Genomic DNA, 16295 nt, shown 5'->3' on the forward strand with positions numbered 1-16295 from the left:
ATTTAAAGTAAAGGTTAAATTCAAATAATGAATAATTAAAATATTACATGCATGCATGTGATATTGATTTAATTATGTATACATTAAGCTCTTTATAACTGGAAATCAAGGCAGAAAGAACATAACTCAAAGTTTAAGATTTAAGAAAGACTTTTTTTGGCTGCCGCCACAACCCCAGTCGGGGGAAGAAAAAAAAAGAGAGAAAACCTTTTCAAATGCTCACTGCAATCTAGTGAGATGCTGACTCACAGCGACCCTGGGTGAGTAAAACTGCCTCTATGGATTTCCAAGATTGTAACTCTCTCTTTTTTATTCATTTTATTGGGGGCTTGTACAAATCTTATCACAATCCATATATACATGTACATTTGTTGCCATCATCATTCTCAAACATTTACTTTCTACTTGAGCCCTTAATTTATGTTGCTCATATTCCCCCTCCCTCCCCTTCCCCCCTACCTCATGAACCCTTCATCATTCATACATTATTATTATTTTGCCATACATTACACTGTCCGACATCTCCCCCAGCCTTCTTCTCTGCTGTCTCTCCCCCAGGGAGGAGGCTATACTTAGATTCTTGTAATCAGTTCCCCCTTTCTACCCTACATTCTCTCCACCCACCAGGCATTGCCACTCTCACCACTGGTCCTGAAGGAGTCATCTGTCCTGGATTCCCTATGTTTCCAGTTGTTATCTGTACCAGATTTGTAAGGTAGAATTTGGATCATGATAGTGGAGGGGGAGGAAGCATTTAAGAACTAGAGGAAAGGTGTATGTTTCATCTTTGCTACTCTGCACCCTGCCTGGTTCATCTCCTCCCCACAACCCTTCAGTAAGGGGTGTCTAGTAGGCTACCAATGGGTTTTGAGTCTCCACTCTGCACTCACCCACATTTTCAATTATATGATTTTTTGTTCCTTGTTGCTTGATACCTGATCCCTTCGACAGCTCGTGGTCACACAGGCTGGTGTGTTTCTTCCATGTGGGCTTTGTTGCTTCTCAGCTACATGGCCACTTGTTTGCCTTCAAGCCTTTAAGATCCCAGAACTCTTAATGGAAGTGGAAAGCCCCTCTACTGACTCTGCAGGGAGCACCTCAAAGTTTAACCCTTATACCTACAGGGCTCTTCTGATTTGCTATAGAATGTGAAAATTGAGTATAATATCAGAGGTTAAAAAAATAAATGACACCTACTTCACAATATTGGCTACAATCATTTAAGCTCCCTTTGCATAATTTCTGAAAATATACAAATTCCTATTCCCCAAATCTAGTTTCATTACTCTTTTGGAGGCTTAATTTTAGTTTCTTATATCTCACTTCACTTTCCACAGTAAGTGGTTAATATATTCAAGATTTTGTTTTACATTAATAAATGACAACAAGCATCTGTCCATTTTTCTTCTAAAATAATATATGAAATAGTTCCAGGTATTGATAAGATGATAAAGGGATTTATTAATAAAGTATCAAAACACATGAAAATCGATAGCGTTTTCAGAAGTTTGCAACCAATTCATATTTCTGGTACCGTTTTAATTTGAAGAATCAATTTAGATTTCTATATAAGGAAACAAATATATTTACTATATTTGTTATATTATTATCTGTAAATATACATTCACTATACATTACTTATGTATTATATATTACTTATATAGTAAAGATACATTTACTATATATATTACTTATATTTTTACTATAATTACTATATTTGTATATGGTATATTTACTATATGTAAATATACATAAATCTCTATAGACTTTATAAATCTGTGCATGCCACACAGCCTATGACAATACTTTCTAAATGGAAAGTAGATATGTCCATAGTAAAGGAAGGAGATAAGTAAGTTTCATGATGAAAACAGCCTGAAATATACCATAGTGTTCTCTAGTCCTTTTTCATTAGGCTAAGTCATTGCAGCATTCTGGGGTATATTTTGACAAACTATTTTTTAACCAAATTCTGTTAAGTACCATTAAGTATTGGTTGGTCAGGCAAATAACTGAAAAAATTCAGTCCTGAAATAATGGAAAAGGCTGTCTTAGCAAAAACACTGTATAATAACTGCTAGCAGGTGTTGCTCGAAAGGATGTTATTTATAGTGAAATATAATTGGGTCACATCCAGGGATGAAACCTTAGCTTCCTTATTATGCTAGACACTATGGCTCATATACTATTTCAAGTATTGGCTGGATTTCCAAGGTAATATCTTTATAATGATTAAAAGCAATGGCTCAGTTAATGGGGTTATCAGTATGATTGCAGATGCTGCCAAGATATTTTGGCCTCAAATCAACTGCTGTAACTGCATCCAGTTTTGTTTCATATATTCATATATCACAATGTGTAAAAGTAGAGAGCAAGAACATTAATATCTTGGACTATAAATAATATATTTTATGATTATACATACAGAATTGTTGCATATTTTATTGTTTACATATGTTCTTTCAAACAAATCAAAGATTAAATGAGTCTTATTTGTTTTCACAGTGATCATAAATATTAAATGTATTCATTCTTTAAATATTTTTAATCACAGTTAAATATTTTCTTATGAAATACAAAAAAAGTTAGCTAGTTAAAAGATTGCATCCATTATCAGTCATATTTTAGGAAGTAAGAAGGAGGAGTTTGTCTCTCTTACAAGCTGTGAAGAGTAGGGATGGTGGGGACGGAACCACAGATGCTCTCTATGAAAGCAATGGAGAGACATATTCCTGGTCATAAAATTTGTAATTTAGGGATCAATCAAGAGTAAAGATTCTCAAGTCTAAGAAAAAAATTTGAGTTGATTCCTTTTAGAAGTCTTAGCACATATTTGTTGACTTTGGGCAGATAGCAAAGCAAAGTCTTAGGGGAGATATTGATAATAAGCTGATTATCTTAATTTTACCTCTGATCATTCGGCTTAATCAGCTAGCTGTAAGAAAGGGGGTTTTCTCCCTGTGCTTCCTGCTGGTATACTGAATCCTTGTAATCTTTGGTGTGCCACAACTCAGTTGGAATCCCTGTCCGAGGCCATAATACTTGATGCAGAAAGGGCTTTTGAGAAAATAGGATAATGTTATTCACTTCAAATCTTTGAACTATTTTCACAAGAAGGGATTATTGATTGTGCCAACAACCTTCACCTGCCTTGCAAAGATTCAATGTGGAACAACAATTCAGTCTATAAAGGAACACAGCACATGATTACCCTGTGTCCCACCCTATTAGTACTTTCACATTGTACAGCTTTACCAGCCGCTTTGACATACAAATCATCACCATTGGTTTCTAACAATACAAACTATATTTGTATGCTGCTGTCCTGTCGTCTATCCCCTTACATCCACAAACCTTATTTCACTGTTGAGACTTGTAATCAGATATCCTGATATAAGGTTAATTGGAAAAATAAAAAAACAGCACCTGTCCATGCTCTGGTTCAAAACCAGAACTTATTGTCGCTTACAGGAGAGGCCATTTGTGTGTGAATCTGAAGTAAGCAGTGGAATGAAAATATGAGGCTATACAAAGTCTGCATGCCAAGGAAACTTTTAAAGGTTACACTTTCCAAGAATATTAAAAATATGAGGTTATACTTCACATAAATGGTCAATTGAATTCTTTGAATTTAATTATTTTATTTAAATATCTTGCATGTGACAGGAAATAAAACAAATTTATATCTCTATATGGTATTTATTTATCAATAATGATAAAAATCTAAAATAAATCATATTTATTTTTATACAAAGAATCATATATTTGCCTATGCATTATATGTCAATCAAATTTTTATAGTTGAAATATTTTTTCAAAATTTAGTCACTATTTTTAAAGACTTCGCACATATCTGTCTTTTATCAGAACATACATTTAAAGTTATGCATAGTATTTTAAATTTTATTTAATTTTAAAATTAAATAACAGTCAATTGCACTATTTTCAAAAAGTATTTTATTGTATTAATATTCAAGTTTGTGGCGGACCAGCCTCCGCAATCAAATGGGTTCAAGGGGGTGGTTGTGTAATTGAGAGGGAAATTAAAGAGGCATCAGACAAGATAAAACATGCGAAAGCTCACCTCTGCCACAGTTTCAAGAACCAGGTCCAAGCAGATAGAGAGTGTGATGTATCCTCACGAGTTTATATAATCTCGGGCCGCAAGCCATGGCAAGCACATACATAACAGGAAGGGGTTGTATTAGAGGCATACACGTGACAAGAGAGGGACGAGCTAGGAGTAGACACTCAATAGGAAGGGGAGGTACTAGAGGCATACATGTGACAGGAAGGTACATACATAATAAGATGGGTGGGCACTAGATTCAAGATGGCAGCCTACCCTTGGTGCTTCTCTGAGCTGGCTTGACCTTACATGTCTTATACTTATCAGAAGAGTCTGACTGCTTTTGATGGCAGATAGCCTTTAGGCAGATATTCTAGCAGTTGACCTTCAAGAGTATCGTGAGTGACCATGTGATTGCAAACAGCACCTTAAATTTGTCATGGTGGGAACACAGAGGGGGATGATTTTTACTTAGGGGAATGTGACTGGACGCATCTCCCATTTTATGAAATGGATGTCCCCCTCCCTGGTTGCGCTGAGAATTTGTCTGCATATACTCTATTCCTGTATCAGTTTTCCACACTGGGTGAGTTAAATAACTAAAAAACCTAAGCAGAAAGTCCATTAATTTTATAAGATATATGGAAAATACTGCCTTAGAAATGAACATAATAAATATTTCTAAGAAGTTCGCTCAAATGTTCATGATACCTTGATTAATCTGAGTTAGAATAAGGTGAAGGTATCAGTGTCTGTGCTCTTTTCTAATCAACTAACCATGTACAAGGACTTGTGCATTGGGTGTTGTTATTGTTGTTGTTGTTAGGTGCCATCCATCAGTTTGACTCATGGTAACACTACATACAAACAGAACAGAACACTGCTGGCCCTACACCATCCTCAAAATTGTTGTTATGGTTGAATCCATTTTTACAGGCATTTTGTTAACCCATCTTATCCAGGGGTTTTCACTGCCCCTCTGCGTTACCAAGCATTATGTCCTTCTCCAGGAACTGGTCTTTCCTGATAACATTTCACAGCATATTAGATAGATTTCACCATCATTGCCTCAAAGCAGCATTCTGGCTGTATTTTCTTCACAACAGATCTGTGTTCTTTTGGGAGTTCATGGTACTTTCACTTTTTGGGGGTGTTGGGGGTTGTCATTCTTATTTAATGTCCAATTTTCACGTGCATATGAGGCAGTTGAAAATATCATGGAGTAGGGAAGACACACCTTAGTCCTCAAAGCAAACTCTGCTTTTTAAGACTCCAAAGAAGTCCTTCACAACAGATTGACCTAAGGCAATACATCATTGGATCTCCTGACAGCTGCTTCCCTGAGCATTGATTGTGGATCTAACAAGGCAACCCTTGACCACCTCAATCTTTACTTTATCATGATGTCACCTATTGGTTCCGTTGTGAGGATTTTGGTTTTCTTTACTTTGAGTTGTAACACATATTGAACGCTGCAGTCCTTAATCTTCGTTAGCAAGCACATCAAGTCCAAGTCCTCTTCACTTTTAGCAAGTGACGTTGTGTCATCTGCCTTTCTACATGTTAATACGCCTTTCTACAATCTTGATGCCAAATACCTTTAATATAATCCAGCATATCTGATTATTTGCTCCACATACAAGATAACTAAATATGATGAGAGGATACAACTCTGATCTATACTTTTCCTGATTTTATGCCATGCATGATTCTCTTCTGTTGTTCACACAACTCGTCTTGCTCCCTGTGTAGGTTGTGCAAGAGAACATTGAAGTGTTCTGGAATTTCCATTTTTCTCAAGACTGCCCACAGTTTGTTATGATCCACACAGTTGAATGCATTTGAGTAAATTAAACACAAGTTGCCATTTTACTGGTAACTTATCTGCTTTCAGCCAAGGTCCTACAAGCATCAGCAGGTATACCCCTTGTTTCATGTCCTCTTCTCAATCTGGCCTGAACCTCTAGCAGCTCCCTGTCAAAATACTGCTAAAACTGTTATTGCATGATCTTCAGCGAAATCTCACTGGCATGAAATGTTAGTGACATTGTTCTATAATTTGAAAATTCTATACGGTCACCTTTCATTGATATGGGTACAAATATTGATCTCTTCTAGTCAGTTGGCAAAGTGACTGTCATCCAAATTTCTTAGCATATCTGAATGTGTGCTTCCAGTGTTTTGTGAGCAGATTAAAGAATTTCAACAGGTATTCCATCAAGTCCTGGCGCCCTGTTTTTGACTAATGTTTTCAGTCCAGCTTGAACATCTTCCTTCAGTGTTACTGGTTCTTGTTAATATGCTATATTGAAATGATGAAATGCCAAATCTTTGTTTTTGTTCTAGTGACTTTGTGTGTTCTTTCTGTCTTTTTCTGGTGCTTCATGAATCATTCCTTATTTTCTCAAATAATCTTTCTATATTGCAAGGCAAGGGTTGAATCTTTTTCTTGAGTTCTTTCAGCTTAAGGTATGCTGAGCATGTTTTCCCTTTTGCTTTTCTAATTCTAAATCGGCGCATATGTCATTGGAGTCTTTTACTTTGTTTTCTTGAGCTGCCCTGTGAGATTTTTCTATTAAGTGCTTTGACTTCATCATTTTTTCTACTTACCTTAGGGACTCTGTGATTAACAAAAATTTCAAAGTCCCTTTTGGCATGAATTTTGACCTTTCCTTTGTTTGTTGTTTTTTGTCATTTTAATGGCCTTTGCTTTCTTCAAGGATTTTGCGCATTTTGGCTCCAACTGCTCCATGGGTCTTGTCTCCTTGATGCATCATATCTGTTCTTGAGATGTTATGGAAAATCAAGAGAGATAAACTCAATATTGTATTTTGCCTCTCAGGGACTTGTTTTGATTTTCTCCAGTTTCAATCTGAACTTACATAGGAGCAATTATGGATCCATTCAACAGTGCACTTCGGACCTCTTTAGTTGCTAATGTTAAGCTACTCTTGAGTTTCTTCTGATCGTTATACACAGTTTGATTTACATGGATTCTATCTGGAGACATCCATGTGTATAGTCACCTACTGTCTTGTTGGAAAAAAGGTATTTACTAAGAGCAATTTGTTGGTCTTGCAAAATTTTCTCATGCAATATCTTGCTTTGTTTTTATCACCAAGACCATAATTCCTAATTTACTATTTCTTCCTCTTTGTCTTCAACATTTGCATTCTCATTATCAATGTGTTTTGATAGCACGTTTGACCAATTTCTGACAAAAGTTCAATTTCTTCATTTGCCTTATTGACTAACGCATACATTTGATTGGGTTGGATTCCCTTGTAAGTAGATAGGCATTAACCCATGAGATAGTTAATGTTTATTGTGCCTACTTGGCCAATAAACACATCTGGAATTAATTGAAGGGCAGAGAGATAAATGGCTCAGTGAGCCTTGCCTTTCTTGTCTCTTGATCTTTGATCATCAGACTAGTGTGTGGCTGCATTGCTTCTTCTGTGCCTCAATTTTCAAGCTGCATGACCTGTGGAACTGTGTTGCTGTAACTTGAGGTTCCTTCAAGACCTTCTTTGCCACACCATTGGAATTTACATCTCTTGAGCTGGAGACTGTTGGACCCTGTCATCAGGCTGACTGTTGGTGACGTACCTGCCTTGCTATTTGCTGCCTGAGGTAGTTAATTTCTTATGCCAACCTGGCCGATAAACACATGTGGGATTAATTGAAGGGTGAGGGATACATGACTCAGTGAGCCTCAACTTTCAAGTTCTCAGGTCTTTTGCTTTGTGGTGGTCACACCAGTGTGCAGCTGCCTTAGCTAGTTCCCTGCTTCAGCTGGCAAGGCTCACTTCATGCGAGACATCACTGAGGAGAAGCCACATGGACCTACCCCAGTGCACCCCTGGGTGCTGGAGCAGCCATGTGGAGACAGACCCCTTCCAACGCTGAGATGTTTACACATTCACTGACTTGGCTTTCCTCCTGCAGTCAGCATGATTGCATCTGTTTTGTGAGATGGAGGAGGATTTTGTGACTTTGTAGACTGGTGTTGGACATATGGATTAATCGGTTAATGTTGGACTTGTAGGGTTGGGCATCACTGGGTTGGGATGTTTTCCTGATGAGTACTTACACTTTATATAAAACTTTCTCTTATACATGAGTTTCTGTGGATTTGTTTCTCTAAACTACCCAGACTAACACACTGACTGTGCCCGGATAGCCTGAATTGCTCTACAGAGGACTACCTAGTGGCCCTCAAGACTTGAAGAACTGCCAGTGTATTAGCTGTCTCATGGGAGTGAGTTGCACTGAGCCATTTGTACTTCTTTATGGATTAATTAACTGTTTATTTCTTATGTTATATGTCTATCTATCTATATACACATATATAATTATTAACATTCTGGTTTTGTTTCCCTGTCTGACATACCCATCACAGAATCATTGTACTTCAAGATAAATCTTGAAATGTCCTTTTCAATGGTGAATGCAATGCTATTCCTCTTGAATGTTATTCCAGACATAGTGAATCCTTGCTTTTCTGATTCAAAATGACCAATGGCAATCTATTCTAGCTAACTAATCTCCAGAATCTTGGATTTTAGGTGCTTCATTTCATTTTTCGTAGCTTCCAATGTTCCTAGATTCCTACTTTGTCCATTCTAAATTCTGATTGCTGGTTCATGCTTGTAGCTGTTTGTTGTCTTTTCATTGGATTGGGATTATCAGCAATGAAGGTTCCGAAGTTTTTACTCCTTCATGACATTACTATGGCTCTCTCTACTTTGAGATGACACCTCTTCGTCAGTCCTATTTTGAGTGTCTTCCAAGCCAAGGGCTCATCTGTCATTATCTATTCAAATGTTCCTTTCCCTGGGTTTTCAATAACTTACAATGTTTTGATGTCATCCATAGGAAGTTCAGTGGTCAATTCCTCTGAAGTGGACAACCTATTCTTCTTCTTGGTTTGATCTTATTCCATAGCCTCCCCTTAAACACGTTTAATTTTTTTGTGATTTATTTTTTATTTGGGAGCTAATGCATATATCATTCCACAGTTCAGTCATGTCAACCAGTATTGCACAATTGCTACCACAATCTATTTCCAAACATTCTTTTCCTTCCTGGATTATTCTACATTGGCTCCTTTTATACTCCTCAACCCCCTACTGGACACCCCCACACCCCAACACCCGTAATCTGCTTGTTGACTGTATAGGTTCATCAATCCTATGCTTCATAGACTAGGCTGCTCTAGTGTATGAAACATGTTTAATATTCGTGATCCTGCTGGCACTTGAAATACCAGTGACATAGCTTCAGCATCATAGCTACACAAAAGTCACCATAGTGTGAAAAACTAAGAGACCCATGGTGTAGTTGTGAATTTTAGTAAGAAACTCCAAGGAATACAACCATTTTAATATTACTCATATATGTGTTTATGTTTATGGATTTGAGAACGTTTCAAAGAGAGTGGGTAGAATTAAAAACATTCTCTTATTAATAATGAATGAAAGTGCATACATTCCTGAGACAGCTACATTTTTATCTCCATCGCCACCCCTCCCCACCCCCAAATAGTAAGGAATTGCTATTGCATAATGTATTTATTTTTTAATTTAGTAGGATTTCCTTTTATTAACATCAATTAGAGTAGCATTTACATTTACCTAATATGTGTGATAGTGTTCTAAAGAAAGTGAGCTACAGCTTAAATGGTACTCAGAATAGATGCTGTCATCGACATGCAATTACTGCCAGCGTTCTTTAAAAGCTATAGCTGTGATTAAAAGTGGGCCTTTTGCTCATCTAATAACATGCCTGACATAAAATGTGCTTAGATGCTTTAACCAACTCTTAGGTGAACATGCAGCTTTTAGTAGTAGGATCCATCACTCTTCTGTCATTTGTTATGCTGTGGTAGCTTGTATCTTGTTTTGACGCTGGAAGCTATGTCATCCATATACTCAATGAAAGCAGGTTGGACCAATTTCATTGGAGCTTCCAGACACAATACAAAGAAGAACTAGCGATTTACTTTTTAAAATATTAGAGGGCATCTCAGTTGGTGAACAAGAGGGTCATTGAAATAGAGGAAGATCTTCAATGAAATGGACTGACAAAATGGCTGCAACAATGGACTCAAATATAAAAATAAAATGGGGAGGAGGGCATGGGAGAAAATGTTTTGTTTTGTTGTCAATATGGCTACCATAACAACAAGTAGTGGGATGATAAACAACTTCTGCTGCAATATCTTGAGAGGCAAAAATTATATCATATAACTGCCAGATATTTGCTCAAATACTTTAAGAGTATTTCCCTCAAAATTTGTTAATGTGAATAATATAAACCATAGTTCATTATATTGATTCAGAAGTTCCTTATTTAAGGTTACATATTCTTCATAAATAAAATAAAGAACCACATGATTATACCAATTGACTCAGAAAAGGTATTTGGGGAAAAAAAACTTATACCATTCATGATATGAAACATTAGCAAAACAGAAACACCTGGGAAATTTCTCAATAAAAAGAAATATATATACACAAGATCTATATTAACATTACTCTAAATGAAGAGACTCCCTTTGTGAACCAGAAAAGTATGATCTTTATCACTAGTCCTATTCAATATTTTTCTGGAAGCCTTAGTTAGAGATATAAATTGAGAGAGAAAATTAAAAGCCTCTGTGGAGGTTATATAATTTTATGTCAACTTGAAGAGAAATAGAAGGGCATGGGTGGAATCTAGCCCATCCAATAAGTCATAGCTGTATACTCACAAAGTAAGCATGGACAGAAACTCAGGAAAATGATACTATTTACAATAGTCACCTCAAAGATTAAATACTTATGAATAACTATAACAAGATAAATATAAGAACTATACAAAAGAAATGGCAAAACCTATTTTAAGAAACCAATACAAATGGACAAATGTATACACTCATTAATTTAAATACATAACACTGTGAACCTGTAAACTCTACCTAAACTGATTTCCAGATTGTGACACTTAGGTTTTATGTCAACAGGCAGTTGTGTGAAAGTGTAGGGATGGAATCAAGCCTGTTAGTTGGGTCATAGGCTGATGATGCCTCCTTGGGGATATGTTCTCCTTATAAGCCAAGAAACTGGACACTTTCCTCTTTTGATGGCACCCTCCCATTTTATGGAACTCTGTTGCTGACCATGAGAGCTATCAGAAAACACAAAGGTTCTACCAGTTTGGGATCCATGTGACTCTACACCCACCAGTCTGGGATCTTCCTGATTCCTCAATCACCATTCTGTGTCCCTGGAATTCTGCTATGTGAGTCTGAATTGGGACTAATGGGCTAGCTTCGGACTTATAAACTTGAGTGAAATCAGATGGGATGAATTCTTTTTTTAAAATTTGTTTGTAATCATTTTATTGGGGGCTCATACAGTTCTTATAACAATCCATACATACATCCATTGTGTCAAGAACATATGTACATTTGTCGCCATCATCATTCTCAAAACATTTGCCTTCTATTTGAGCCCTTAATATCTGCTGCTCATTTCCCCACTCCCCCCTACCTCATATGAACACTTCATCATTCATAAATTATTATTTTTTTTCATATATTACACTGTCCCACATCTCCCCCGCCTGCTTCTCTGCTCTCCCCCCCCTCCCCCCAGGGAGGAGGATATACGTAAATTCTTGTAATCAGTTCCCCCTTTCTACCCTACATTCTCTCCACCCTCCAGGCATCACCACTCTCACCACTGGTCCTGAAGGAGTCATCTGTCCTGGATTCCCTGTGTTTCCAGTTGCTATCTGTGCCTATGTACATTCACTCATCTAGTCAGATTTGTAAGGTGGAATTTGGATCATGATAATTGGGCGGAGGAAGTATTTAATAACTAGAGGAAAGTTATATGTTTTATCATTGCTACTCTGCACCCTGCCTGGCTCATCTCCTCCCCACAACCTTTCAATAAGGGGTGTCTGGTTGGCTACCAATGGTCTTTGAGTGTCTACTCTGCACTCACCCACCTTTTCAATGATATGATTTTTTTGTTCCTTGATGCTTGATACCTGAAACTTTGACAGCTCATGGTCACACAGGCTGGTGTATTTCTTCCATGTGAGCTTTTTTGCTTCTGAGCTAGATGGCCACTTGTTTAGCTTCAAGCCTTTAAGACCTCAGGAGCTATAACTTTTGATAGCTGGGAACCATCTGATTTCTTCATCACATTTGCTTATGCACACGTTTGTCCTCATTGATCATATCAGGGAGGTGGGCATCCATTGATATGATTTTTAGTTCTTTGATGTCTGTTAACTGGTCCCTTCTGCACCTTGTAGTCAGATAGGCTGGTGTGATTCTTCCATGTGGGCTTTGATGTTTCTCAGCTAGATGGCCACTTGTTTATCTTCAAGCCTTTAAGACTCCAGACGCTAAATCTTTTGATAACCGGACACTGTCTTGGGTTTTATATAGACAACTGACATAACACATAGATAGAATACAATGCTGATCTAGATTCCAGAGCCATTCTTTAAAGAAATGGGTAAAAAAATCACCAACTTTATTTACAATAGAAAGAGAGTCCAGAAAAGGACTACCAGAGAAGAAGCAAAATGTAGTCAGACTCTCACTTTCCAATCTCAAATCTACTAAACAATGCTAGTAGACAAAAGAGCCCTATACTTGTGCAATTCTAGACATATGGAGCAATGCTGACTCTTGATAAAGGGTTGGAATACTTTAAAAGGTGAAGGCATAATCCGTGAAAAATGTTGTTGGTAAAACTAGATATCCATTTGCCGAAGAAACAGGATTCATATTACACTCCATATACAAAAATAAACAAAAATGGATCAATGAGTTAAAGGAAACCTTAAATCAATGAGAAAATAGGGATAAACTTAAGACTCCTCATATATGATATAAATACCCTATCAAACACAAATGAAAACACAGAAACAAAGCAACAATCCAGATGACTGTGGTTGTGGTTAGGTGGCTTCAAATCAGCTCTGACCCATAAAGACTCTACAAGGGAACAAAACTCTGCACCATCCTGCGCCACCCCACCACCGTCCCCATGGCTGAGATCAGTGTTGCAGCCACTCTGTCAATCCATCCTGTTCAGGGCCTTCCTCTTTGTCACTGTCCCTCCACTTTACGGAGTATGATACCCTTCTCCAGTTACTGTTCTCTCCTGAGAACATGTCCAAAGTATGTACAACTCAGTCTTGCCATCCTGGCCTCGAAGGCGCACTCCAACTGTACTTTTTTCGTGACAGATCTATTTGTCCTTTTAGCAGTCCATGTTACTTTCAATACTCATTGCCAAAGCCATAATTCAAGTACACCAATTCTTCTTTGGTCTTCCTTATTCAATGTCCAACTTTCCTAGAAGACCAGAATCTCCTAAAGATTAGGCATTTTTGTGCATCAATAGATTTCACCTCAAAGAGTAAAATGAGAACACATAGATAGGAAAGTAATTTGATTATGACATATCAAACAAGAGAATAATTTCTAAAATGTGTATAAAACTTCAACAAGCAAAATACAAGTAATCCAATATTTTAAAAAGGAAAGCCTATGAACAGGTACTTCATCAAAGAGGAAATTCAGGTGAACAAGCAAGAGTCAATGCTTGCCATCATAAGTCATTCAAGAGAATGTTTGCCATCATTAGTCATTCAAGAGATGTAAATTAAAACAAAAATGAGATAACAAATGATTTCAACAGTAATAGCAAAGCTAAAAAACCAGAAAACAGTAAGCTTGGAAGGGTGTGGAAAGACTGGAAAACTTTTAGACCGGGATTTTAAAATGGTACAACCTCTATATAAAACAGCATGGTGCTACCTCAAAAAGTTGAAAATGGAAATACCATATGACCCAGCCTCCCCTCAGTTTCCTGAAGAAATAAGAAGTATGACAGTAATAAATATGTTGACAACCATGTTCATGACTGTACTATCCACAATAGAGCAAATAAACTAAACGCTTTCTCCCTAGAGGAATGAATAAATGAACTTTGGTCTATGCACACAACGGAATACCACAAAATGCTTAAAAAAAACCACAGTAATTAACCTGCCCAACAACCATGACACTTGTCTACTAGGATTAAATCATGCTAAGTTAAATTAATAAACCATAAAAGGAAAATATTATCTAAGACTTTATTTGTAAGGATAAAATATTTTCAGTAATATTCTATAATGGTGTCTAGAGGTGTGAAGGTTGTGGAGGGGATATAGAGTAAAGGATAGGCAAATATTAACTTGGGTGAAGGGAAAGGCTAGATAGTGTGACAAAGGTATTAGTGGTGATCTATGAGTAGATGCTTGGACACAGAATGCTGAACATTTGGGGAGAAAGATGAGTGGATACCCATGAATACATAGGCTTGACAGAGGTTATTTGTATACATGTATTTATCTTTGCTACAAATATATGCACTAATATGGTAGAACACACAGGGGACATATTTTTGAAAACTTCTTTGCTTCACCTAGAGGTACAGGATTATAGTATCAGGGGACATAAAATCATTTCACAAAATGTGCAAAATGACAATGTTTTAAGTCTTTCTTTGGAGAGTACTGTTTGTGCCCTTAAGAGCTTGTGTAGGGCCATCTAAGGTTCAATTCTTGATCTCTCTCTGCCCAATGGAAAAAAGAGTGATGGAAAGAAAAACACATATGGCTATAATAATTATAAGGGTCCAATGTACCACACAAATACCATCCATCTTGATCCTGGGACTAGAAAAACTAGACAGTGCTTGACTAACCCTGCCATTTGCTCTGAAAAGATCATATTAGAAGGTTCTGGATAGAGTGGTATAAAATGTAGAACAAAACTCAAAATCAGAAAAGCGATCATATTTACTTGTTGGGTAGAGACTGATATAAAACTCAAGACTATGTCCTCTCATCACCCTTCCCCAGTCTTCTGGAACAAAATTCACTCTGGTGTCTCAAATTCAATCATAAAATAGACAGGTACAAAGAGGAACACATAAAGTTCCAGAAGTGTTATAGTATCAAGTTCAGAAGTCTTAGGAATAAAGGATGAATGGAAACAGGAAATACAGGCAAGAAGTGGCATTAAGTGATGGTATATTGAGAGGACTGTAATGAGAGAAATGAATCAAATTGCATATTTTATACTAAAAGATCATTTTATTGGGTGCTCTTACAACTCTTATTGAAATCCATACATCAATTGCATCAGGCATAGTTTACACTTGTCATCATTCTTTTCAAGACCTATACTTTAAATTGAGCCGTTGGTATTCGCTCCTCTTTTTTCCCTTCCCCCATCCTCAAAATGCATATTAATTGTTGAAAGTAAAATTGAGGATATGCTCTGTAAGCCTTTATAGAATTCACAGTAAAAACTTTAAAAATAAGGTGACAGATGTGCTCACTACATCCTTTAAAATCACCGTAACATTCTCATTTTTGGATGAGCTGAGTCTTTTTTTCAGATATAAATTTCTATTCTGTGGTTCCATCCATCTTTCTATTGTGTAATACTAATCTGGAATGCTCATCTATAAATATATATATGTATATATATCAGAATTCAGCAATAACAAGCAGAATGTACCTACCCCTCCCCTTGTATACTCCTTAAGTCAGAATGGTAACAGCTGTTGTGAACAGAACAGTACATACAGATGGATGTAGTATGGATAGAGCAATGAATCTTCCTAGGATCCACATAGAACCTGGTGTCTCCTGGGGCTTTATATTGCCTACAGCTATAAATTTGCCTTATCAATATCTCAATATGCCATAAACATAATCATTTTTATATGTGCTATGTTAAGATTATTGCAAGATAAAAGATACTGCTTTAAATACTTAGTCATATGTTTCATTGCATTTTTATATTTCATTAACTATTTTTAAAATGTATTCTCTTATTAATCCTGTTCTATACTTCATATGATTTAATTAAAATATCAAGTTCTCAAAAGATGGAGACTAGTCTTTTACACACTTATGTAGGAAATATCATAATAAATCTTTTTATCTATTTATTGTGTTTGCTTAATGTCTCATTTTGGGTAAAAATATAAATAAATGCATAAAATAAAATCAGAGCAGTGAGGATGAGATATGTGCTCCACACTGTCCTACATGTCCACAGGTAATAATATTAGAAGTCTTTACATTTTTATATATTTTCTCTGATATCACCTGGGGTAAATAGGTATAAGTTTAAAGATTAGTAATAATTGCAGGA

The sequence above is a fragment of the Tenrec ecaudatus genome, chromosome 2, assembly GCF_050624435.1.
Source record: "Tenrec ecaudatus isolate mTenEca1 chromosome 2, mTenEca1.hap1, whole genome shotgun sequence".
NCBI lineage: Eukaryota > Metazoa > Chordata > Mammalia > Afrosoricida > Tenrecidae > Tenrec > Tenrec ecaudatus.